We start from the raw sequence: 25,282 nt of genomic DNA on the forward strand, positions 1-25,282 counted from the left end.
ATATTCATGCATTGCGGCGATTTTTATCGCATTGCGATAAACCTTGGTAATACCAAGGTTTATTTGCGATAAAAATCGCCGCAGCTTTGCGGTAAATTTTTGTCTCTAACCAAGCAATAGCGATAATTATCGCTATTGCTTGGTAATATGCCCCCAGATATGTGCAGAAAGTGCCAGAGAGTTGCATTGCAGAGAGGTATAAAATGGGACATGGCTTCAGAGCACCTCTCTGCAACGCACCTGTATGGTATTCCATAGAGAGACATGGTTTCCTAGTGGGGCCCAGGGACTTTCAGGATTAAAAGAGACTAAGGGGCATATTACCAACCAATAGAGATAATTTTTGTCTCTAACTTGTTTAGAGACAAAAATTATCGCCGCACATCGGCGATTTTTATCGCAGATAAACCTTGCTATTAGCAAGGTTTATCGCAAATGCGATAAAAAACGGCCGCAATGCATGAATATCGCTGAAAAGTCAGCGATATTCATGCATTATCGAGCAAATGCTCTTAGCCATGTTATCCACCTCCCATTGGATAACATGGCTAAGAACTGCTCCTGGGCAAGTGTTAGCTTTAGGAGATATTCGCGCTTAGCGCGAATATCTCCAAAAGTTGGTAATAGGAGATAGCGATGTTAGCGACTGTTTTCAGTCGCTAACATCTTGGCACGCCCACTTTGCATGTCATTAGTGATAAATATCACTGACATGCAAAGCGGGGCCCAAGATGGTCACTATCTCCTATTAGCTGTCGCTAACTGGTGTTAGCGACAGCTTGGTAATAGGGAGATAATTTTATCTCCGCTTTCTTGGCTTTTAAAGCCAAAAAAGCGGAGATAAAGCCCCTTGATAATATGCCCCTAAATTCGTTAACTTAAAACACGTCACAGAGTGTGTTTGCACATGTCCCAATCCCTTTTCTTTACTAATCTATAAACATGTCCTATCACTTGGCCAAATCTAAGTACTTATACATTTATTTTGTTCTCTCTTTGCAGTACTGAAATTACTGAATTATTAGTCATATAGTTAAGGATTGGTCTAGCCATTAACCATAGCACAAGTTAATCTCTTTATATACTATTCATGCAGACCTCCAAGAAGCTACAAAGGATTAATACAGTCTACAAAACACCCAGTTTATACCTATGTAGTTTTGGAATCTCCCTGTCATAGGATATTGTGTGACCTGAAAAAAAAGATTTGATTGGTTCATATTATTTCCCATTGTACCTATTGAAGGACCGCAATCATTTCAATCATTCTTCTTTGAGCGTTTTTGGGGCCATAACTCTGTACATGTCATCATGTTACTCTCATGCAATTTTTTATACAATTAACTAGCAATATGTTCTTAATGTTTCAGTCTGATAATACATATGCACTTATGGGGCACATTTAGAAGAAACAATATGTCACTTTTTGTAACATAGTGATAGCACAAGAGACTCTTTCATATTTACAAATAAAGGAAAAGGCACTCTCTGTACCTTTTTTTCTCTATGTAAATACGACCTCATCATGCATATCACTTTGCATTTAAAGGGCGTTCTATAGGTGTTGCTATGCGTGTTAGTACAGAACACTCATAGAACAAGACACATCTCCAGATTTATTAGAATTCATAATGTGTACCACCACCTGGACATGTGTTTGAATGCTGTACCATCCTCCAATTGGTGTAGCAAGGCACAACAAGGATAATTATTGTCATTTCCCCTCATTTTTGCACTTTCAATGTATGCTAAAATGCACAGCATACATTGAAGGAGAAAATTACCTTCACTGATTGTTTTTGTGCAAGAAGATACACCTTCCTTCCTGTTGTGGATTTCCTATGGAAACTAGGTCCGAACTATAACTACCTACTGGAGTGACTGGGCTGTGAAATAAAAACACGCTGGCAAGGAATGAGTGGCTTGTACATCGTTTTTCTTATACCTGTATCAACGATCGTTTTGGATATTTAGGGGGTTGCAACCCTGTCTGAGCCCGCCACCCCAAGCGGTTGGGGTTTCTGCGTGGAAACTGTCGTGGATATATATATTATATATTATATATATATATATATATATATATATATATATCAGAAATGCCGCTTTCCAAATTGCGCTGCAACGACTCTCGCCAGCCAACAAAAGAAACTCGGACACGGACCAAATGGGCTCCTGCTTTTCCTTTTATTGCAGAGGTACTGTCAAAGACGTTTCGGCTCAACGGAGCCTTGTATATATATATAATTATTTTTTTCACTGAAAAAAACATAGGTTTTAGGGGTGTTAAAGTTAGCTGGACATTTCACTCGTACAAAACCATTGAAATTCCTCCTTTATCGTTAGTTGTACTAACTATAACTCACGCGTACGGGTACGGAATATATGTGAGGTATTGTCTAGAGCCTCATGCTGCTAAGCTGAGCTGCTGCCGGAGTCGGGGATTAAAGCGTGAGCCCAAACTGTGTGTCATATGCTCTGAAGTCATGTGCTCTGGCCGCTGTGCCACATTTGTGCAAGTAGTGTCACCATGTAGTTATAGCTACATAGGATAACATTTGCTCAACTCAACCACACCTGCTGCTTGCATTTGGAAGGCACTGTTCAAACTTAAAACAATCGTGAACTTTTAACCTGCACATGCCGTTAAATGTTCGAGAAAATGTTGCAAAAATCAATCGTTAGGTTTAAAAAAATGGATGAACTTTTAACCTCCACATGTTGTAGAATGTTCTAGAAAGTGTGTTGATAGAATATGTCGCATTTCTGACTTTGATGTGTACTTGAATATTAAAAAAGCTGTTTATATGGAAAAGTAGAAAAATACAGTAATAGAGAGAAGTTTTGAAAGCTAAAAGAATCAAGGAACTATTGTAATTTGTTCTTGATTACCTACTGGCGGTCACCAGTAGGTAGTTATCACTGTTAACGGTCTGAAAGTGCGGTGTTGCTCAGAGGGGCATGGTGCTGATATGATATGGTGCTATACTCGAGTCTAAACCGTGAAGTCATTGCTGTTAAGTGATGTGGTCTGGTTTTTGTAGCATACGTGTGCAAGTAGTGTTAGTAGGCGTTTATACCATACATGGAGTGGGAGGCGAACTACTGACCACTACTGTGTGTTAATAGTATACCGGAAACGGGAAGCGAAGTAGTTATGCCTACCGGTGTGAAGACTTGGGGATGAAACCGAGCTGATTGCTGTAAACTGATGGGTTCTGGGTGCTGTAGGATAGTAGCCGCTGTAGTATAGTGTTAGTATGCGTTTTTAGTATATAGGGGGTGGGAAGCAAACTACTCACCCCTACTGGTGTGAAGACTCAGGGATTAAACTGTGATCCTAAATTGTGAGCTCATTGCTGTAAAGTGATATGCTCTGGGCGCTGTAGCATACCTGTGGAAGAAGTGTTAGTTTACGTTTATACAATATAGGGAGTGGGAAGCGAAAGATTTACCCCTACTCGTCTCAAGACTCGTGGATGAAACCATGAGCTCATTGCTGTAAAGTCATGTGCTCTGTGTAGTATTCCAATGTAAGTCATAGTAGAATGTTAGTATGTAATCCTACTAGAATCTAAGTATGTAATGTTAGAATGTAGGGCTGTCATGAGGGGAACCTTGCGGAGTTTGTACACGGTACTGGATTAGACGGTTGCTTTGCTGTCCGCTCCTGTTGGTGGTTGTTTCAGGTGTCTTGTTTTCTGTAATAAATCTACTTATTGGATCCACTGCTGTCTGTCTCTTCACTACATAAATTTGGCGAAAAGCGGGAGAAGGCAAAAAGAAGGCACCACTCACCAATTTTTCAGAATTGCTTGCTTTGTGCTGAAGACCCGTTTTCTTTGTGTAGCTGTTTCTACTCATGCCAGGGTCGTCGACTCATTGCAGTATGTCATCCGACTTCCAGTAGGATTTATATTTTTAGATTTTGCGCTTCCTCTGCTTCTTCATTACATTCTGGTCGCTGTATTACACGTGTGTAAGTAGTGTTAGTATGCATTTATACTATCAAATGTATCATGGTCTTAGTGTTGTATGGCGTTTTAGGATCCGAGTGAAATTTCCCCAATTCATGCCCTTATATAGGAACAATTCACATTGCCCTAATATAGGCATAGAAAAAATCATACCCATATTTAGACATAGCCCATGCAGTCCAAATACAGGCATGGCTACTTACACCCGTACTAAAAAGTAACAACGATTTCTTGGCAAATCGGCTTAAGCAGTCAGGGAAATCCCCTTGCTTGAATATTGATTTGTCCAAGAACTCATGGAGTTTACAAAGAACTACCATTCTCTTGGGGTTCTTTACTGACGTTATTATGCCAGACTTTACATCAAACTAGGCACCTTCAAGGTATAAATATGCCTCCCCTTGCTCTAGCAAGGACACGGTGGTTCGGAGCAGTGTGACTATCTACTTGCCCAATGCAGCTCACTACAGCAAGTGCCAAAGGAAGCCGACCCTCCAGCTGACGCCCTGACTGAGAAGCTGCGCTTTCTCTCGCCGAGAATCCAGCTCCAATGTTTCCAAGCTCCCCTTGTGGGGTGTTGGGAAATCGAGTCCGGAGACAGAGATACCAGACCTCCTTCATTGTAAACTAAGGTATGGAGCTGATTAGACCCTAAGAGAAAACTTGGATAGATTCTTGGCAAAGAAACAAAACCTATGCTACACCACACTTACTTCTTCCCGCATACTAGACTTAGGTTAGGTACATTGGGGTAGGTGTATTCTAGAAGCACCAGTTGAGTACTTTTAGCCATTGTTATTTATGTATGTATTTTTGTGGCTTAGAAACTATACAATGCTCCTACAGTATTATTTTATAATATTGTTCTCGCTGTACGCATTATACTTTGCAGTCTGCATTACAATTGTAGCAGTTTACTTCTCCTGCATGAGAAAGAAGACTGTTCAATAAATCCTTTCATTGAAAACGCCTGTCTCTCTATTTCTCTGCGACTCTGTAGAAACTAAGCATGCGCGATTGACTGAGTAAAATATCTATCTATTGTTTCCACGACTCTGAAGATACGTTTATTCTCGGGGTAACAAAGTTGTCATGTTTATGCGGTTGTCAGAAACTAATCCTTTCATGTGTATTCGAGAAAGTTTCTAGTGGCCTCTGAGCTAGCTGGCACTCACTATTAAGTTTAGTATATTCGATAGAGACCTAGTAGACATAAGTCCTACGTCAAATCTATAGGATATATTATTCCATGCACAGAGCCTATTGGGAATATAGGAACTACACTACATTAGGGAGGGCGACTTCTCAGGCACAGCTCATACAATGTCCCGGGGTGTGCATTCGCGGTACATTTGTGTTTGCTATTAGATGGTGGAGCATGGCTTCCACCCTTTAATAGCAAATACTTGTTCAACTACTTGAAGCGAGAGGAGGAAAACCTCGTATCACTGTAATAGAGGGATGTGGATGGTAAAAATGGATAGAAAAGAACATAAAAAAAAGCGGATCTCACCCGTTCTTTTAAATGAGGCCCCTGGTGGGTAATGCTCTGTGGCCAATCCAATTATTATATTGCGGGGTCTCTGTAGGACTGGGGATCTTAATGTCACATGTAAATTAGGTGCGGAATGGCACAGAGATGTTTTGCAGCCTAGGGGAGCACCACCTTCCCGGGTATTGTTTACTAATTGTTCAGGGGGTTCGATGCCAACTGAAGTCCGGGGATCGCCACACTCCGGGTCTTAATTTAAATATGCAGGGTGGGCCTCGGCAGGCCCTGAAGCCTCGGTGGTCCTAGGCAGTGCCGTATTTGTTCTGTAATCACACGGGCAGTACTTATGGTGTTATAAAGTGATACACTCATAGAACTCTTGCAGTAGTACAATTACACAGGCTTCTTTTATCTAATAGTCAGTTAGATTATGTTTGGTAGGTGCACTCTAATATTGAATAATTTTGTCCTTAAAATATCCTATAAACCGATGATTTTCACAATAAATATTAGACAAGTGTTGTCAGAAAAAGAATACTTATACATTCATTTGAAAAAAGTAACTTTTATTAAAACACAAATAAATAGAAATGTAACTTTAATAGAAGAAACAGTATAATAAAAAAAAACGTGGGTTGGACTCCAGTGGGAGCAGCGTAGGAAACCTGCAAGACAAAAATGAAACATAAGTATGTGTGCTATGTGGAAGAGGTAAAGAAAGGTAGTCCGAATGAAAGGACCATAGTGAGAATGGAAGGGAGGGGGAGTGGGTGGAAGGGAAAAGGGGAGGGAGAGTCAAAAAAAGAGAGGGAGGAGGAGACAGAACGTTGGCCCATTGCACCTGCCCTTAGTGTTTACCCTCCCGTTACCCGTTTGTCTAGTACGCTGGGGTCCGCGAGAAAGGGTGTGGTTCAGCAAGTCCTTAAAATTAAATACATGAGGCCAGAGATTATGGGCCATATTATCAAGGAATGGCGATAACACTATTACCGCTTTAGCGGCAGGAAACTGCCGCTAAAGTTGCGATAAGGGGTTGATAATATGCCCTTGTGAATTCCCATAGAAGCCCAGGTTCTGGTGTGGCCAGGCACTCTCGGTCAAAGCTGCTGAGGCCTGGAATGCGCTTCTTCCTGATCTCCAACTTATTCATGAGTTTCAACTTTTAAAAAGCATCTAAAAACACATCTGTTCAGCAAGACCAACTAATCTGCCTCTCGCCTCTTCCCCAGCTCTCCCCCGCGCCAGGACACACTAGAGTAACAGTGCGTGCTACAAATTCAATATAACATAACATGTTGTGTGTAGTATAAGATATGTGTATACAGGAAAACACTTTTAAAAAAAGCTTTCTAAGCAGAAGAGGTGTCTCGCATCAAATGCTGTAGAGAGAATGAGTAAAATGGGGGGGTTGTCCAACTGTCACAATGGGAAATGCTATGAACCAAATGAAATGCTTTTTTTAAGGTCCCATGGCAATCACGCACCGAACGCATGGAGGCCGCACCCGACGCGATTTTGACAAAATATATTTATCATAATATAAGTTTATTACAGTTAGAAATATATAAATGTTTAAAATAATTTAGATTTTCCCGTGCTCTCATATACTGTTTAAGTTATTTAGATATACTTTTGAGACAAAAAAAAGGAATGGCGTTCCTGGCGCGATACTATATGTCTGTGACGTAACACAGGGCCTGGCAGCGTGTACTCGTCGAATACGCAAAGCGCAGCGGGCGTGACCCCATACGTACATGATGTAAAGCGTGGCTTGGTACTGCGTACCGGTCGGATACCAAAGTAGCACCTGGGGTGACTTCATGCGTATATGATGTTACGCAGGATGCGGTGTCACAAACCCGTTCGATACGAAATGTGCATTATTTGCGAGTTTAGCAATATGGCGGATAGGATTCATGTGGTGATGGAGCTTGATACGCTACCGGTATGAAAGTGCAGTTTTCTACCCCCCCCACATACATATTTTTGGGGGACGATATAAAGCATTATATCATTTTTAAAGTTAAAAAAAGAAGTATAATAGAGTTCAATAATATTAAAAAATATAATAGAAAAAATCTGAAATTAACATTTTAAAAAACCTTTGAAATTCACTGAAAAAACCATAGGTTTTACAGACGTTATAGTTAGAAATTAGCATTTAAAAAACCTTTGAAATTCACAAAAAAACCATAGGTTTCAGGGACGTTATAGTTAGTTGAAAATTTGACTCATTTAAAACCAGAGAAATTTGCCTGTTATAGTTAATTGAGCTAACTATGACTTGCGCGCCCGCAATGCACTGCTGATGATGTCACATATTTCATCACTCATGACATGGTCAGTGAAATCACTGATGACATCACGATGACATCTCAAATGACATCACTCATGACATCATCCACGTGACAATCTGATGCACATACTGATGCTCTAATATAAACTTTGATACACCCATTCTAAAATGCTGACTGCTTATTTTTTAAACCATACACAGAAGAATGCCATATACTACATATCACTCACTATTTACTAGGTCTACACACACACATCCAGTCACTTATACATGTAGTTACTCATCAATACAGTACTATAATATGCAATCATACATCTATACATGCAGTCACACTCTGCCACTCATCCATAGAGTTACTGACACACCTAGTCAGTAATGCAAAGAATTAATCACATACCCATTTAATAATGTATACAGTTATACACACCAATTTCATTATTTTTAGACATACCACATCTACACAAATAAAAGCCGGAGGAACGCAATGAGACTAATCAAATTTAAAATCTCACCAGAGAGATTTAAAGATTACATACTCTCACCAAAGAGGAAATCAAAAGGTATATCTGCAAGTCACAAAGTGCACTCTCCTTTATAAATGATTCAGAGGACACATACTTCGAACATCCTGGTGATGAAAGTGTAGTGGACACTACACTAACCAGAATGCATCTGAAGGCAACACAGGAAGTGACCTGTGCTACAGTGTTAAAAGAAGGACTTGTAAATTAGCTCAACATCCCGTGAGCAAGCTTCGTGAGAAGCGAAACGCGTTGGGTTAAGGTGGAAAATAAACCCCTGTAATTAATAATCAAGACGAGTGTGTGCGTTTTCATTTGCCTTCGTGGAATCGAAAATATATTTAACGACTGACTCAAATACGCACCACGCTACTAACAGAGCGCCGGCACCGAAAGTGGGTCACAACTGCTGCTAATAATCTATCGGGTGCAAGGCAGCCTTCGCGGAAAAGACAATTAACAAAAACTGAAACAACCATTCTTACTAGAGGCCTAAACTTCTGCCCAACATCGCATATAAATACCACAGAAGTGTGAATAGATATATACAAATATACTAGAAAGCTAAAACTGGCCAAAATCTATGCTGACAAGACTAAGAGAGGAGTAACACCGACAAATATTGACATCTCAAACCAACTCCAGGTACAGGATTTACAAGGACTTAACACCTTAATGACAATGGGAGCCACTACTACATCACAAGAGGCAGAAGCACTAGCAACACTGGAAGAGATTCCACTGAACCAAGGAGCCATTGAAAGTGGTCTTAAGCTCAATTCAAAATTTAACCCACAACTCCCCCCTGGCAATAAAATTGATCTCTTCCAAGAACAGGTAGTGGAAGACCTACATAAAATGACACCGAACAAGATCAAACAAAATGTGACGAAACAGGAAGCAGAAATACTAAATAAATTAGAAGATGACTTGACGATAGAAATCAAACCGGCCGATAAAGGCGGAAACATTGTCATCATGGATAAATCAGACTATGCAGCTGAGGCCAAGCGTCAACTAATGGATAAAGAGTGCTATATTGAATTGGAGACTGATCCCACGAAAGCTCTGCAACTAATAGTTCAGAAAAAACTCCAAAAGTGGTATGAGCAAGGACTCATAGATGATCATGAAATGAAATACCTAGACAACAAAAATCCCACGCTGCCAACATTCTACCACCTGCCCAAGGTGCATAAGAACAAACAGAAACCACCTGGCAGGCCCATAGTATCTGCTAAAAATTCACTAATGGAGCCGTTGTCAAACTGTATTGACCAGTTTTTGGCCCCGTTAGTAAAAGAACTACCATCATATCTAAAGGACACGACAGACCTTTTGAAAAAATTAGAAACTGTCACATGGTCACCAAACTACAAATTGATCACAATGGACGCTGTGTCATTGTACACAAACATCGAACATCAAGTTGGCACGCAAGCTTGTAAATACTACCTGTCAAAACGGAACATGATATACAGAGATCACCAAGAGATGCTAAATGATATGATCTCTCTATGCTTGAATCAAAACATCGTTTTGCTTGACAAAAAAATCTACAAACAGATAAGGGGCTGCGCCATGGGCTTTTCTTTCTCGCCGAACTATGCGAACTTGACCATGGGCTGGTTTGAACATCATCTGGCGTGGCATACTACCAACTACCAATGGCGGGAGAAAGTTGTTCTATGGCTGCGGTTCATAGATGACCTGCTTTTAATCTGGGATGGTACCACTGACGAATTTTCCAGTTACTTTGAAAAACTGAATAACACCACCACGAACTTAAAATTCACATAGGAAATAAATTCTGAGAGGGTGAACTTTTTGGACACGGAAATCTACATTTCAAATGGAACGTTGCAAACTACATTACATCGTAAGAAAACGGCTACCAACTCGATCTTACATGGTGCTAGCTTCCATAATAAAAAATTTAAATGGAGCATCCCATATGGGGAATTTCTCCGGCTAAGGCGGAACTGTTCAGCTGAGGAAGAATTCCAACTGCACAGCAACAATGCAAGCAAAAGGTTCCTGACAAGAGGATATCCCAAAAAAGTGGTAGAACAAAGCCTGAACAGAGTACTACTACAGGATCGTAAGGAAATTCTCCACAAAGCAAAACCAGAGAAAGTGGAAACAGAAGTAATAAGACTGATCACAACCCACAGTGCTGAAAACAACAAGCTATCAAAAATTATACAAAAGCACTGGCCCATCCTTAAATCAGATCCAACGTTGGCACAAATCATAGGTGACCACCCAAATATCACGTATAGAAGAACAAGGAACTTGGGAGATCAATTGGTCAATAGTCACTACAAGGAAACACCAAGGAACAACTGGCTCCAGCGAGAAGGCTTTTTTCCCTGTAGACACTGCAAGGTTTGCAAAATTGCAATGACAAGCAAAGAGATTCAAATCAGAAAAGGCACAAAATGGAAAATACACCAGCACTTGACTTGCAAGAGTACATATGTAGTGTATTCAATAGAATGCCCGTGCCAGAAGAAATATATTGGCAGTACAACCTTTGAAGCTAAAAAACGAATCCTAGAGCACACAAGAGCAACGACCAATAAAGATCGCTCCAACGCCTTGGCAAAACACATGGAACAATTCCATAACAGCAATTGGGAACTACTCAGATACTGCACCATTGAACAGATACCCACTACAGAGAGGGGAGGTGATCGTCTAAAAAAACTGAGGAGAAAAGAGTCGAAACATATTATAAATTTCAGAACCCTCGAGCCAAGAGGGTTGAACCTCACGGAAGAACTGTATGTACACCTTTAAAAAACATAAAAAAGATGCCAAGAACTGAATGTATTAAGACCCTGAAACTCTGTAATCACTGGCCCCCTAGAGGGGAATGAATAAAGTACAGAGACTGAACGAATAAAAGCCGGATGAACGCAATGAGACTAATCAAATTTAAAATCTCACCAGAGAGATTTAAAGATTACATACTCTCACCAAAGAGCAAATCAAAAGATATATCTGCTAGTCACAAAGTGCACTCTCCTTTATAAATGATTCAGAGGACACATACTTCGAACATCCTGGTGATGAAAGTGTAGTGGACACTACACTAACCAGAATGCATCTGAAGGCAACACAGGAAGTGACCTGTGCTACAGTGTTAAAAGAAGGACTTGTAACTTAGCTCAACATCCCGTGAGCAAGCTTCGTGAGAAGCGAAACGCGTTGGGTTAAGGTGGAAAATAAACCCCTGTAATTAATAATCAAGACGAGTGTGTGCGTTTTCATTTTCCTTCGTAGAATCGAAAATATATTTAACGGCTGACCCAGTCGTAGAAAATACGCACCGCACTACTAACAGAGCACCGGCAACGAAAGTGGGTCACAACTGCTGCTATATATATATATATATATATATATATATATATATATATATATATATATATATATATATATTACCTACTGGCGGTCGCCAGTAGGTATATATAGTTAGGATTTTTTCTCTATGGGATTTTTGAAAATTCTATGTCTAATAACTTTGGCGTTTGTGGACGGAATTGGCTGAAATTTTCAGGAAAATGGCACATTTTGTTTCTGAGTAGCCCTTGAGAATTTGGGGGGGGTTCGTCAAGGGGGGGCCGAGAAAAAAGGGGGGTCCCAAAACGTGTTTTTAACATTGAGTTTTCCATAGGGCGGTTGGCCTCACTTTTAGCCCGAACGGCTGAATGGATTTGCACGAAACTTGGCAAAATTGTAGGGACTGGTAGCCCGATGTGCCTTTTGTAGGTCTCAATATATGTGCTACAGTGGATTTTGAGAAATTAACGTTTAAAAAAAGATATATATCTGTAACAGCGGACCGGGCAGCGCTCCAGGACGCGTACTTTTCGCGCAACGGAGCTTTGTGAAGCGAAGCTGATTGGTTCTCCGGCGTCTGTAAACGGCCGCCATCTTGTCTCTCGGTAGGATTGAGAGACAAGCGGAGGCCAAACCGAAGGGGCAAATGACCATAAGGGGGCATAGTAGATCCTCCCTGACCGTTTAGGTTTGATGTGGAGGTTTTAAAAGGGCCCCGCGGGGCAAAAAAAAATAAAAATAATAATAATCGAACAGCTGAATGGATTTGCACGAAACTTGGCAAAATTGTAGGGACTGGTAGCCCGATGTGCCTTTGCTAGATCTCAATATATGTGCTCCAGTGGATTTTGAGAAATTAACGTTCAAAAAAAGATATATATCTGTAACAGCGCACCGCTTCGCGTACTTTTCGCGTTACGGAGCTTTGCGAAGCGAAGCTGATTGGCTCTCCGGTGTCTGTAAACATTCCAAACAGTCCGTAGCGGCCGCCATCTTGTCTCTCGGTAGGATCGAACAGCTGAATGGATTTGTACGAAACTTGGCAAAATTGTAGGGACTGGTAGCCCGATGTGCCTTTGCTAGGTCTCAATATATGTGCTTCAGTGCATTTTGAGAAATTAACGTTCAAAAACAAGATATATATCTGTAACAGCGCTCCGCTTCGCGGAGATAAAATTATATCTGTATTACCTAGCTGTTGCTAACACCAGTTAGCGACGGCTAGTAGAAGATAGCGACCATCTTGGGCCCCACTTTGCATGTGAGTGATATTTATCACTAATGACATGCAAAGTGGGCATGCCAAGATGTTAGCGACTGGAAACAGTCGCTAACATCGCTATCTCCTATTATCAACTTTTGGAAATATTCGAGATAAGCGCGAATATCTCCAAAAGCTACCACCTGCCCTGAGCAGTTCTTAGCCATGTTATCCAATGGGAGGTGGATAACATGGCTAAGAGCATTAGCTCGGTAATGCATGAATATCGCTGAGTTTTCAGCGATATTAATGCATTGCGGTCGTTTTTTATCGTATTTGCGATAAACCTTGATAATAGCAAGGTTTATCTGCGATAATTTCTGACGGTAAAAAAATCGTTGCTAAGCATCGTTAGGGATAAATATCGCTTAACTTTGGTAATATGCCCCAACGTCTGTTAACGTTCGATTCGAAGGAAATCAGGAAGTGTTGAAAAACATTGTCTGCGCCATCTTGTCTTTTTTCAAATGCCACACTTTTGTCGTGCACGGCAGCCATTTTAGATGCCTTGACCAGACCCACTCTGTGCACGCTGTCGATCCTTAGCATGGCTCCCCACCCTCGCAAGCATCTCACCCAGGCAGTGGTCACCCCCGCTCTCTGTCTTATGCATGGGTAATAAACCTCCCCCCATCTGCGCTGCTCTTCCCTGAGAATCACACCCTGTGCCCGCCCGACACCTCCCTTTCGCCCTATTCACTACCGCACCCTCTGACACTCCTTTTCCTGTGTCCGATTGTCCAGGCCGGTCCTAGGCTATCAGCTAGCCCTGCAGATGTAGTTTATGGCCACAGCTGTAAAGAATCACCCCTCTTCAAAGGAGTTATAGTAGATCAAGGCCCACACTCGATGAGATCCGTCACAGCAGAAGCGTTGCTATTATCTGAAAACCATCCTGTATTGTGATTGGGGAGGGGACCGAGCGTGAAGCGGAAGATTCCAGGGATGACTCTTTGTACATCAAAGTTTTTACAATTATGTGTCACATTAAAAATATATAGCACTCCGACAAAGTAGTAAGATTATAAAACTTTAATAATTTATAAATATATACAAGAAAACAAAAATAGTAATAACATATAAACATTTTTAGGGAAAAACAACGAAGTAGCGGTCGGCTGTGCGAATAGTCCCAACGCAGCACAACGTCCAGATTTCCGGCGTGGGGCGTCGCGGGGGGTGGGTCATCAGTAGCAAACTGTTGTGCGAATAGTTCCAAGGCAGCAGAACGCGCCGAAATCTAGATGACACGAAAGTGATGTCTAGTAAGTTGCCACCCAGCAAATAACGGCGTGGGGCGTCGCGGGGGGTGGGTCATCAGTAGCAAACTGTTGTGCGAATAGTTCCAAGGCAGCAGAATGATGGCACCAAGGTGATGTCCAGTAAGTTGCCGCACTGGTTTTGGTATCCTACAATGCTGCTCCGAATAACGGCGTGGGGCGCCCCGGGGGAGGCGGCGTGAACGGGCCTCTCCAGGTGGAGTGTCATCTGTTGTAGTGGGGTGCCCCTTTACCGTTTCAGTTGCCATTCCGTCCGTTTTTGGTCCACTGTGTCAAAAGCCGCAATTCAGCTGAGTTGCGCCCACTCTTGCGGTGCAGCGATAGGCGGCTGTCACAGGACTCTCAAAATGGCGGCAGGCTCTTTCCTTTTTGGGCCTGGTCCACTGAAATGGCCCTGGGACACCTTGGAAATCGGACGCTTGTCTGCTAGGTCTTGGACCCCATTCTCGAAAGCGTCCCCTCCGCCTTGAGAATTCATCAAAAGTTTTGGGGGCCCCGACTCCTGCAGGCTTCTGGTGGGGAGCGGCTGCCATGATTGCTCGCGGAATGACCACGATGGAGCTACGAGATGGTGGTGCTCTCATGCTGACGCCAGTTTAGTCTGAAACATCCAGAAACAAGGTGGGGCTTTCATTGTTTGGGAAAAAAAAAAAGTTTTCATCCAATGAAAAGTGTTGTTTTTAGGTCATATGATCAAGCCTTCCATCATTAGGAAACCAAAAGTAAAATGAACCAATGAAAAGTTTTATAAACAAGTCACATGGCCTGTTATGCGGCATAGGGTATAAAATGCGGAGAAAATACGTTGGCACGTGAGGCGGCGTCAGTAGCGGACCGATGTGCGAATAGGCCGAAGGCAATACAACGCGCCAAGATCCGGATGGCACCGAGGTGGTGTCCAGCAAGTTGCAGCACTGGTGTGGCCATCCTACAATGCTGAAAGTCGGCGTGGGGCGCCCCATTGGCCTGTGAGTTTGCGTCAGTAGCGGACCGATGTGCGAATAGGCCGAAGGCAGCACAACGCGCCAAGATCCGGATGGCACCGAGGTGGTGTCTAGTAAGTTGCCGCACTGGTGTGGCCATCCAACAATGCTGAAAGTCGGCGTGGGGCGCCCCGTTGGCCTGTGAGATGGCGTCAGTAGCGGACCGATGTGCGAATAGGCCGAAGGCAGCACAACGCGCCAAGATCCGGATGGCACCGAGGTGGTGTCATAGTTGAGAGTTCTGAGCAGCGGTTGTAACACTGTCTGAAGCTTATTTGCAGCTGCTGCAGCTTCACTACGCGCCAAGATCCGGATGGCACCGAGGTGGTGTCTAGTAAGTTGCCGCACTGGTGTGGCCATCCAACAATGCTGAAAGTCGGCGTGGGGCGCCCCGTTGGCCTGTGAGATGGCGTCAGTAGCGGACCGATGTGCGAATAGGCCGAAGGCAGCACAACGCGATAAGATCCGGATGGCACCGAGGTGGTGTCTAGTACGTTGTCGCACTTCTGTGGCCATCCTACAATGTTGAAAGTCGGCGTGGGGCGCCCCGTTGGCCTGTGAGATGGCGTCAGTAGCGGACCGATGTGCGAATGGGGCCAAAGGCAGCGCAACAATATTTTCTGACTGACACCACAAGGCGCTGAGATGCCAAGATCCGGATGGCACCGAGGTGATGTCTAAGTTGCGGACTGATGTGCGAATGGGGCCAAAGGCAGCGTAACAATATTTTTTGTATGGAAGATACCACTAGGCATTGAGATGCCAAGATTCGGATGGCACCGAGGTGATGTCTAGCAAGTTGCCGTACTGGTGTGGTCATCCTACAATGCTGAAACTCGGCGTGGGTCGCCCCATTAGCCTGTGAGATGGCGTCAGTAGCGGACCGATGTGCGAATAGGCCGAGGGCAGCACAACGCGCCAAGATCCGGATGTCACCGTGGTGGTTTCATAGTTGAGAGGCACTTCATCTGCAGTGGGGCGCCGAGATCTGGATGGCACCGAGGTGATGTCTAGCAAGTTGCTGTACTGGTGTGGTCATTCTACAATGCTGAAAGTCGGCGTGGGTCGCCCCATTAGCCTGTGAGATGGCTGTTCTTTGGATTTGGGCCTGGTCCACTAAAATGGCCCTGGGACACCTTAGAACTCGGACGCTCGATTTTTTTTTCCTTTCCTGTACATGCAAAAAAAGGTAAATGCCCGGTACGTTACACGCTTCATCTGCCACGATGAACTCTCCAGAGGAACCGAAAAAAAATATAGTTGTGGTAACTATACCATGCATCGTCATATGGAGAGGTGGCACCAATTAATTATAGTGCTGCATAAAAGAGAGATTTGGAGGAGAACCCCTGACCTGCTAGTACATTCATCAAAGAAGTGGCACTGAGAGCTTCAGAGGCAAGGGAAACGGTCCCAAATATTTAGAAGAACTTTGGAAAGATTAAAATGACATGTTTAGATTGTGGCAAATTAATTTCATGTGGACAGATGAGTGTTACTCTAATAAATACAGCATATGAACATCATCATAGTCGATGGTTGGTAGAGACATTTTGACTATATCCTGGACCTGCCCGTCCTCGCCCAAAATGGCGCCGGAATAAATGGGACTCGTAACTCCTTGTTGTGTACTGGTTGCAGAACCTTGAAATCACGAGATACGTATGCAGTTTTGAAGCACATGGCGGGCGGGGACGAGAATTGATTGAATATTTCGACATCCCTATTGATATTAAGTTCTGATGTGTTATTGATTACTGTACGGTTGAAAATTCGAATTAACGTCACCCATGGTACTTGCCCGCAAATGTATATCTAGATAATTTTATTGTAACTGGCCCTGTCGTATTTTAATTATAAAATGTACGTCCACCGATTCCGTAACTGTTAGACACCTTAGTTCTTGCAACCTAATGGCCCGCCCGTTACGTTCCTCTACAGTGTAAATGTCTATTCATCATATACGATTACAGTTTGCTCCGTGGCAGGCCCACGTGGTTATAGGCTCGTATTTGTATAATGAAATTTTCACAATAAAGGTTTTTAAAAGAAAACATGGTAGTAGTATATACATTGGTAAAGTTTTTAATAATAGTCACTGTTTTAGAATCATTAAAAGGCAAATGAAATAAAGCAGACCAATTACATGAAGGGTAAAAGGTATAATACGAAGGAACGCAGTAAAGATAAATGGTCAAGGGCTGTTGTGTTTTCTATTCCTGCAACATAAAGTGATCGATAAGAATCTCATATTCAGGCGTATCGGCGACTAAGACAGCAGGTCGACCCTCTTTTGCTCAACGGCTCCGTCATGGGACGAAGAAACGCTCTTTTTCTCGAAAAAAGAATATATTTTACTTGCAGGACAGTTGTAAAATTTCCGGGAAAGTACATTAGCCTGGAACATTATAACATATATTTAAGAAAAAATAATGTTCGGAAGTAATTAAAAGCGTAATTTTTAGGTGATATGACCAAGCCTTTCATCATTACAATAAGAAAAGTAAAATGAACCAATGAAAAGTTTTATTAACAAGTCACATGACTTGTTATGCTTACGTTACGCGCTGCGCGCCCCGGATGACTTCCGGATGCGCTAACGCGGCGCGTCATATGACGCATTACGCGACAACGCAGGTCCAGAATATAGTCAAAATGTCTCCACCAACCAGCGGTCGAAACACAACCCCTTTCAGCAGGCTAAATAGTTCTGTTAAATGACAACAGAAGGGACAGGCAACAAGAACCATCAGTCAAAGAGGGGAGGGCTAGTTCTTCTCTACCGGGTTACATTGGGGCGCTACCGGAACTGATCGAATTGGTAGTCTACAGTGTTTCTGGATGTTTCAGACTGAAGCTGGGGTTAGCATGAGAGCAGCACCATTTCGTAGCTCCGTTGTGGCCATTCCGCAACCAATCATGGCAGCCGCTCTTTATCGTTATTTTGGGGTGGGTGGGTGGCGGAGCCGAGCTGTTTTGCAGCCATCATTGTGTGGAGTTCAGTTCATCTCACTAGTTTTGTATTTGTCATGAGGGGTTGTTCCTAATGTTTCTATTTTAGCGAGGTCAAAAAGAGATCCCATTAGTGGCCTACTGATTTTACTCGATTCCTTTTCTTTTTTTTTACACGATTTTTCGTTATCTGCAAAGACTAAACAGAGTATTGCGACTCTGTGTTTGTTTGTAAATAGAGAATGAACCAAAGAGAACTAATTCTAAAACAGTAAATACTTGGATAACAATCAATCAAATGGAGAGAGAAGCAGGCACGACGGATTACAACGGGGGCAAAGGCCTGCGTTAACTACCTTTCACTATCTGCAAAGAGAGAGTACTCCTAATAGAAATGAGGGGGGGGGCACCATTCAAAGCAGATCAGTGTGCATAAACACGAAAATGTTTTCACTTACCACGTACTTGACATTCGACAGCTTATGATATTTGCTATTAAAAAACCATTGAAATTCACTGAAAAAACCATAGGTTATAGACCATATATAGTTAGGAATTAGCATTTACAAAACCTTGAAAATTCACTGAAAAAACCATAGGTTATAGACCATATATAGTTAGGAATTAGCATTTAAAAAACCTTATTTTACTCACACAAAACCATTGAAATTCCATATATAGTTAGTTGCACTAACTATATATCGCGCACCCGCAATCCACTGCTGATCATGTCACATATTACATCATTCATGACATGGTCAGTGACATCACTGATGACATCTCAAATGACATCACTGATGACATCACTGATGACATCTCAAATGACATCACTGATGACATCATTGATGACATCTCAAATGACATCACTGATGACATCACTGATGACATCTCATTTGACATTACTGATCACATCACTGATGACATCATTCATGTGATAATACGATGAACCTCTTCAGACTCTAATATAACCTTAGATACACTCAGTGTAAACAGACACTCACAGACTGTCACTCATCCATGGAGTTACTCACACACCTAGTCAGTCATGCAAAGAATCAATCACACCTCCATTTCCTCAACTATACAGTTATACACACCTTACTTATTCAAACATATACTAACACATATTTACTCTATTATACAATCCCTGATACAAGTTCACAGTGATCCATACAGCCACTCACACATTCACTGGCTCTTATGCACAGTTATTTATATATGTCAACTCTCACATGTACTGTGTTTTACATATGTACTTACTTTGACATGCAGCACTGAGATATCCATTCACTCACCAATACACTCATGCACACAGTCAACCGCCCATACAGCTGTTTCCACATGCACTTTTGAACCCATACATCTAGTGATTCAACTGCTCACACATCTATGCACAAAGTCATACACCTCCCAGCCACCCACACACACACTCAGTCTCCCATACAAATACTTGGGCAACCAATCAATAACCCATATAGTTACTCATATAGCTACTAATCAACACATGCAGCAGTTTACAGAACAACAGACATAATGATGCACAAATTAAGACAGTTTAGTCACTAACCCATGCACTCAGTGAGACACATTTAATCACTCACTCATACAGTCAGGCATGCACCTACTAAATCCTTCATCCAGACACTTATACATCCACTCATTCTTCAATATGTAAGACATATTTTAACTTTACAGAAACATAGTCACTGGATGTTGTCATCAGTGATGTCATCAGTGATGTCATTTGAGATGTCATCAGTGATGTCATCAGTGATGTCACTGACCATGTCATGAATGATGTAATATGTGACATGATCAGCAGTGGATTGCGGGTGCGCGATATATAGTTAGTGCAACTAACTATATATGGAATTTCAATGGTTTTGTGTGAGTAAAATAAGGTTTTTTAAATGCTAATTCCTAACTATATATGGTCTATAACCTATGGTTTTTTCAGTGAATTTTCAAGGTTTTGTAAATGCTAATTCCTAACTATATATGGTCTATAACCTATGGTTTTTTCAGTGAATATATATATATATATATTACATAGTTAGGACCTATTTTCCATAAGAAATCTGAAACATTCTATTTGGAATAACTTTGGCTCCGGTTGACGAATCTTCATGAAATTTTCAAAACTTACAGTCAGATCCAGTCCGCTCCAATCCTGAAGGTTTCATGGTGATTCATCAAGTGGGGGCCGAGAAAAAAAGGGGTCCCAAAACACGTTTTTCCCATGCAACTTCCCGTAGGACCTTTAACCTCAGCTACAGCCCAAACTGCCGAACGGAATTACACCAATATTGGCAAAGAGGTAGTCCTCAGTTCAGACTTGTGCCTTTTGCTTAAATGGTGTCAATATGTTCAGTAGTTCCAGAGAAAATTACAGTTAAAAGCATTTATATATCTATGGCCGCGGACTATGAGCGCACTGTGAGTGTATCATAAGCGCACCCATTCTGATCACGCACTGAATGCTAATTGGCTGTCAAGTGGTTGTCAACATTCGAAACCAGAAACCTTTGGCAGCCATTTTTTTTTAAGACCCGGCAGGTGTGTGTAGGGTGCGCGGAATCTGCTGTAAAAAAACATAATATTAATAAAACAAAGCTTTTTTATAATTAGCCCCCGGGGGGGCTAAATTCCAGGGGCAAAATTATTAAATTTATGGGGGGCCCCTCCCTGGGGATCGTCATCCCCCAGGGCTACAAAAAAAATGGTAGGGGTCCAAGGTACCCAAAGCCCCGGGGACAACCACCCCGGGACATTATGTATTGTGGGAGGGGGACCGCACCACATGACAACGGCTTCCTTCCCGGATTTAAGGCACATGCCTTAAATCCGGGAAGGAAGCCGTCGTCATGCGGTGCGGTGTGAAGATTGGTGTCAAGAACAACTTAGGACTTTATTAAGAGCAACTGTTTGCTGATTATCAATCATCCAACAAAATTTCTCTGATACTAATGAGATTATAGCAGTAATAGAGGATTCACCCTAGACGTCGTGTCAAATGCTTGAAGATAATCTCCTTTCTCCACTCAATATCACTCACAACACGACTATCAGGTGGAACTCGAGCTTTACGAACTAAGAAGCCTCCTGAGACGATCATATTGTAAAGAAACCACGACTATCTGTTATCTAATGAATTCGCCCTGAAGAAGTCCCTTGTGGACGAAACGCGTCGGCTGCAAAACCCGTGGTTTTTGTACACCATTTTGAAATAAAGAAAATCACAACCAAAGAAAACCTACGTCTGTGATTATTAGAACTGTAACCTAAGAATTGTGTTGTGCACCTTTGCTCTTATGTATGGATTACATTAGTTCTTTGATGAACTAGCACTATGACAGTGGGTGTCAGTCAGTGTGCACACACATTGCCCATACAAACTTTTGGGGGCAATTCACAATTACGAGTGATTTGGGTTAGGTGCTGTATACTAGGAAGGTTCCACTGTCTACCGCTCTTTATTGACTCTGACCAACAGAGTTCACAACTTGAACTCAGCTTTGGTTGTACACAGCAGAGTGGACAGCAACGTCCATAACTTTAAAAGAGAAAGAGAAACTATGTGAGAGCGAGTGAGAGAGAGAAAGAGAGACAAAACTACATTAAAACTTTGAGAGAAAGTTATAGATGGAGCAGTTAATACAGGAGAAAGTACTCGTAACTCACCTTTTGCCTCCATTTTGTGTCCAAGCACGTGCTGGTTCATAGTGCACCCTCCACTTTAGTGATCTGAAAGATAGTATATAGAGTTAGTAATAGCATAGTACATACAACTGCACACGTATATTTTTGCTTTTTTGTGCTGTTTTCCTTCCAAAGAAGTATATCCCATGCACTCCCACTGCATAGCGGTGAGTTCTCAATATTGCATACCTAGACTGTTGGCCACCATTGACTCGCAGAGTCCGGAGGTGACTGTTTTTCGCTTGGGAAGTCAGAGGCAGATTTAGAAGCTCCTTGCGCCACTTTTCCCATGTTAAAAGTGACACAAAAGTGGTGCAAGGGGCTTGTAGATCTGCCCCTCAGACTGTTGTAACCTATCCTCACTGCTCGGAGGTAATTGTACATTCCTACGCAGTGAAGCTGCTGCACACTACCCACTCTCTCCTTTCACAGATAACTTATTGTTGTTTCGGAAAAAAGTTTCTTTGCTCACCTTGTGCCATTGGCGTGATTCAAAGAGGGTGCATCACGTGTCAAAGCAGGCTTCTCAGACATTGTTACGATGGCCACGCATCATCGTAGAATAAACAAACGTAGAGCTTTGTAGGTTTTGGGGGAGGATGACGCCAATTTGTGAAACACAACCTGTAAGATAAAAAGGAAGTTAACATTGTGTGTCATTTCTTTATCAAAGGAGAGAGTGACTGCAAAGAATATTCGCAGTTCACCTTTCTGTCACCGGTGTGTTTTTCACCACGTGCCGGGACATAATGCACCCTGAAGCTCTACATCTAAAAGATAGTAAAACAAAGATGTTATGATTGGTATTTTTTACTATCTTAATGTGGAGTACAACAACATCGCCCTTTCAGACACCTTCCCTCCCGCATTTAAAAACAACTATTTGTACAGTTTATATTCCAGACGTTTGACCGATTATAAAAACGTTCTTGCTATTGGAAAAAATATATATATATATATAAATGCAATACGATACGGTATATAGGACTGCGTTCCCCTAAATCGTTGCATCGGTTTTTTGTATCCACTCTGCTGCAGGCATCGACTCCCTCCGTTGCGCACCCAGGTCTCACTGCTCACCTTTTTTTGGACAGGAGACCTTCTACATCATGCAGTCCGACTCTGTCACCAAGAAATCTGACATATGGTGCCGAGTCTTGATATCGGTATGGCTAACGACATACTCGTGCTCCCATCATCATCGCAGGTTCCTCACCCACTCAGTCCTTCCGGTACCTCTAACTCAGTGACAAAAGAGGCCACGCATGTAGTGGTGGGCCCTTGTACTCGGTGGTTCGGGCCTACTGAGGCGTCCGAACCACTAGGACGGGCCATTTCAGCGTTGGGAATGGGAGCAAATCTAAAATGGCGTAGAGCATGTGCGCCCCGTCTTTTTTATTGGTACGGTCACGTGTGTAGTAATGTTTCATTTTTGGTTTTTCCTGGTAGCGTAAGTGGAGTGGGCTCGCCTGAGGTATGCCAGTGCTGCGCGAGGCTCTGAACCATGATTCCGGAGCTATGGGCATGATTCCGTGGTTAGCTATATGAAACATCAAGTGATTCGGGTGTCCGTTTTGTAGTGCTGATGTCGCCCGGGTCTTAAAAGGAAATGTGTCATTATATCTGTAAAGTTCCACAACTTGGCCAACATGGAAGGTACGGGGTATCACTGACTCTGTATTCATTCATAGTTGCACACATAAAAAATGGTGGACATGACGCATTTCTGTGATTATGAATGTTTGTTGTACATTCAGTGCAGTGTTGTAGCTGTAGTAATACAGGGCTGTGAAAGGTTTAAGTTGCAGTTTTTGGCACATGAAGAGCAGCTAATATATATACGTAGGTGGTTATTCAGGTACACTGTAGAACTTGGTGCTGGAAATCAGTGTTCGAGGCTCGGAGTTGCGTCCACATCCTGTTATTGTAGAGTAATAATGTAATGTACGCGTGCCTGAAAATGTACTGTAAATATGGTGCTCATGTAAATTGCTGATATCGTTTTGAGTTGATTTTGCGCTATATAAATATGGTAAAAAAAATACAAAAATAAAAAAGAAGGAATAGCCCACACTTACTGTCAGAGGTAAGATGGTTGTATACGCTATTTATAGCACAATATAGTGTGGTAGGGCGCAGGAGCAGCATTTTACAAATATAATAAATACACAGACACAGATAGATAGTTGAAGTGGGTACGGGCACGTGTGCTCGACTCCATTTTATTACGTTGTTGTTGGTAACAAGTAGAATAGTAATCATGATATCACACAGATATTTAATCATAAATGGTTCATGACTTCTGCTGTACAAAAGTAGGAGCATTGTATGTGAAATAATACACAGAAGATTCTATCGTAAAGAGTTCATGAGTTGTGGTGCACTGAGGTAGGGGCGGTTTGTGTGGAACCTGCGATGATGCACGGTTCAGGCAGACCGCACTGGTAAAAATGTGTCTTGACTATTGAATTTTGCCTTAACAAGGGCACGTGGCGATTATTTACGGTATACTGGGTTAGTGGTATGTCTGGTGTTTAGCGTGTGCTCACCCTGCGATGATGCGTGGTCTGGGCGGGCTGCACTGAAACCATTCACTGTTGCATACTGGATTATATGAGCTTTGAGGGGTAAAAAATACTAGCATCGATGGCTATCAATTGCTGTGCAAAGTAGGTGTACTGATTGCTCCCCATAACAAATTAAACGATTCCACTTCACGAAGTGCATTCTAACTTTCACATATTGTGGACGTATGTCTGGTGGCGATGTTGAAGGTGATAGGGTAGTAGTGGGGATAGACTCAACGATCCTCGAGTTCACGCACTCAATTATACACGAAACAATAGTGCTTCTTCACAAGTTTTTCTTTGTTTATTTGTTTTTTACGACCAATTCATCATTCATTGGTGCAAATGATAATTTCACGCTCGTTTCTTTGCGAACATAATATGCTCCTTATGTCGCCATTGTAACAGTTATCTTGCATTTAACATCACCCAATGCATTTCGGGTCATAAACCTCGACCCTTCGTCAGGGGTCTGTAAACAAGGGATAAGACAGGACCAGGAATTAGATGCTACCGCAAATATCATCATAACTAAGTGAAAAGGTAAACAAAAGCGTTGACAGTTGGAGAAACCGGAATGCAGAGAAAGTCGTGTCTGAAGGGTGAAAAAGTCGGTTCGTGAAGTCCTAATAGAACCACGGTGCAAAACAAACAAATATGTGATTTCAGATAGATGTATTGAGTGACCCAGTGCTCTTAACCAGTTACGAATGTGTGCCAAACAGACCCAGACCATAAAGTAACAAAAACTTACGGAATAGCGGCAATAACCGTCACCTTGAATGAGTCTCGGTGAGCCTCGGTGTTTGGTGGAAAGTGCAGGGAGTGTTTAACAAGAAGTCATGTGATCGGCAAAACCGCCAATGCGGCAAAGGAACAGAGAGAGCCCAATGGGAGTGAAGTATAGAAAGA

Source organism: Lissotriton helveticus, chromosome 2_1 (assembly GCF_964261635.1).
Source record: "Lissotriton helveticus chromosome 2_1, aLisHel1.1, whole genome shotgun sequence".
Lineage (NCBI taxonomy): Eukaryota > Metazoa > Chordata > Amphibia > Caudata > Salamandridae > Lissotriton > Lissotriton helveticus.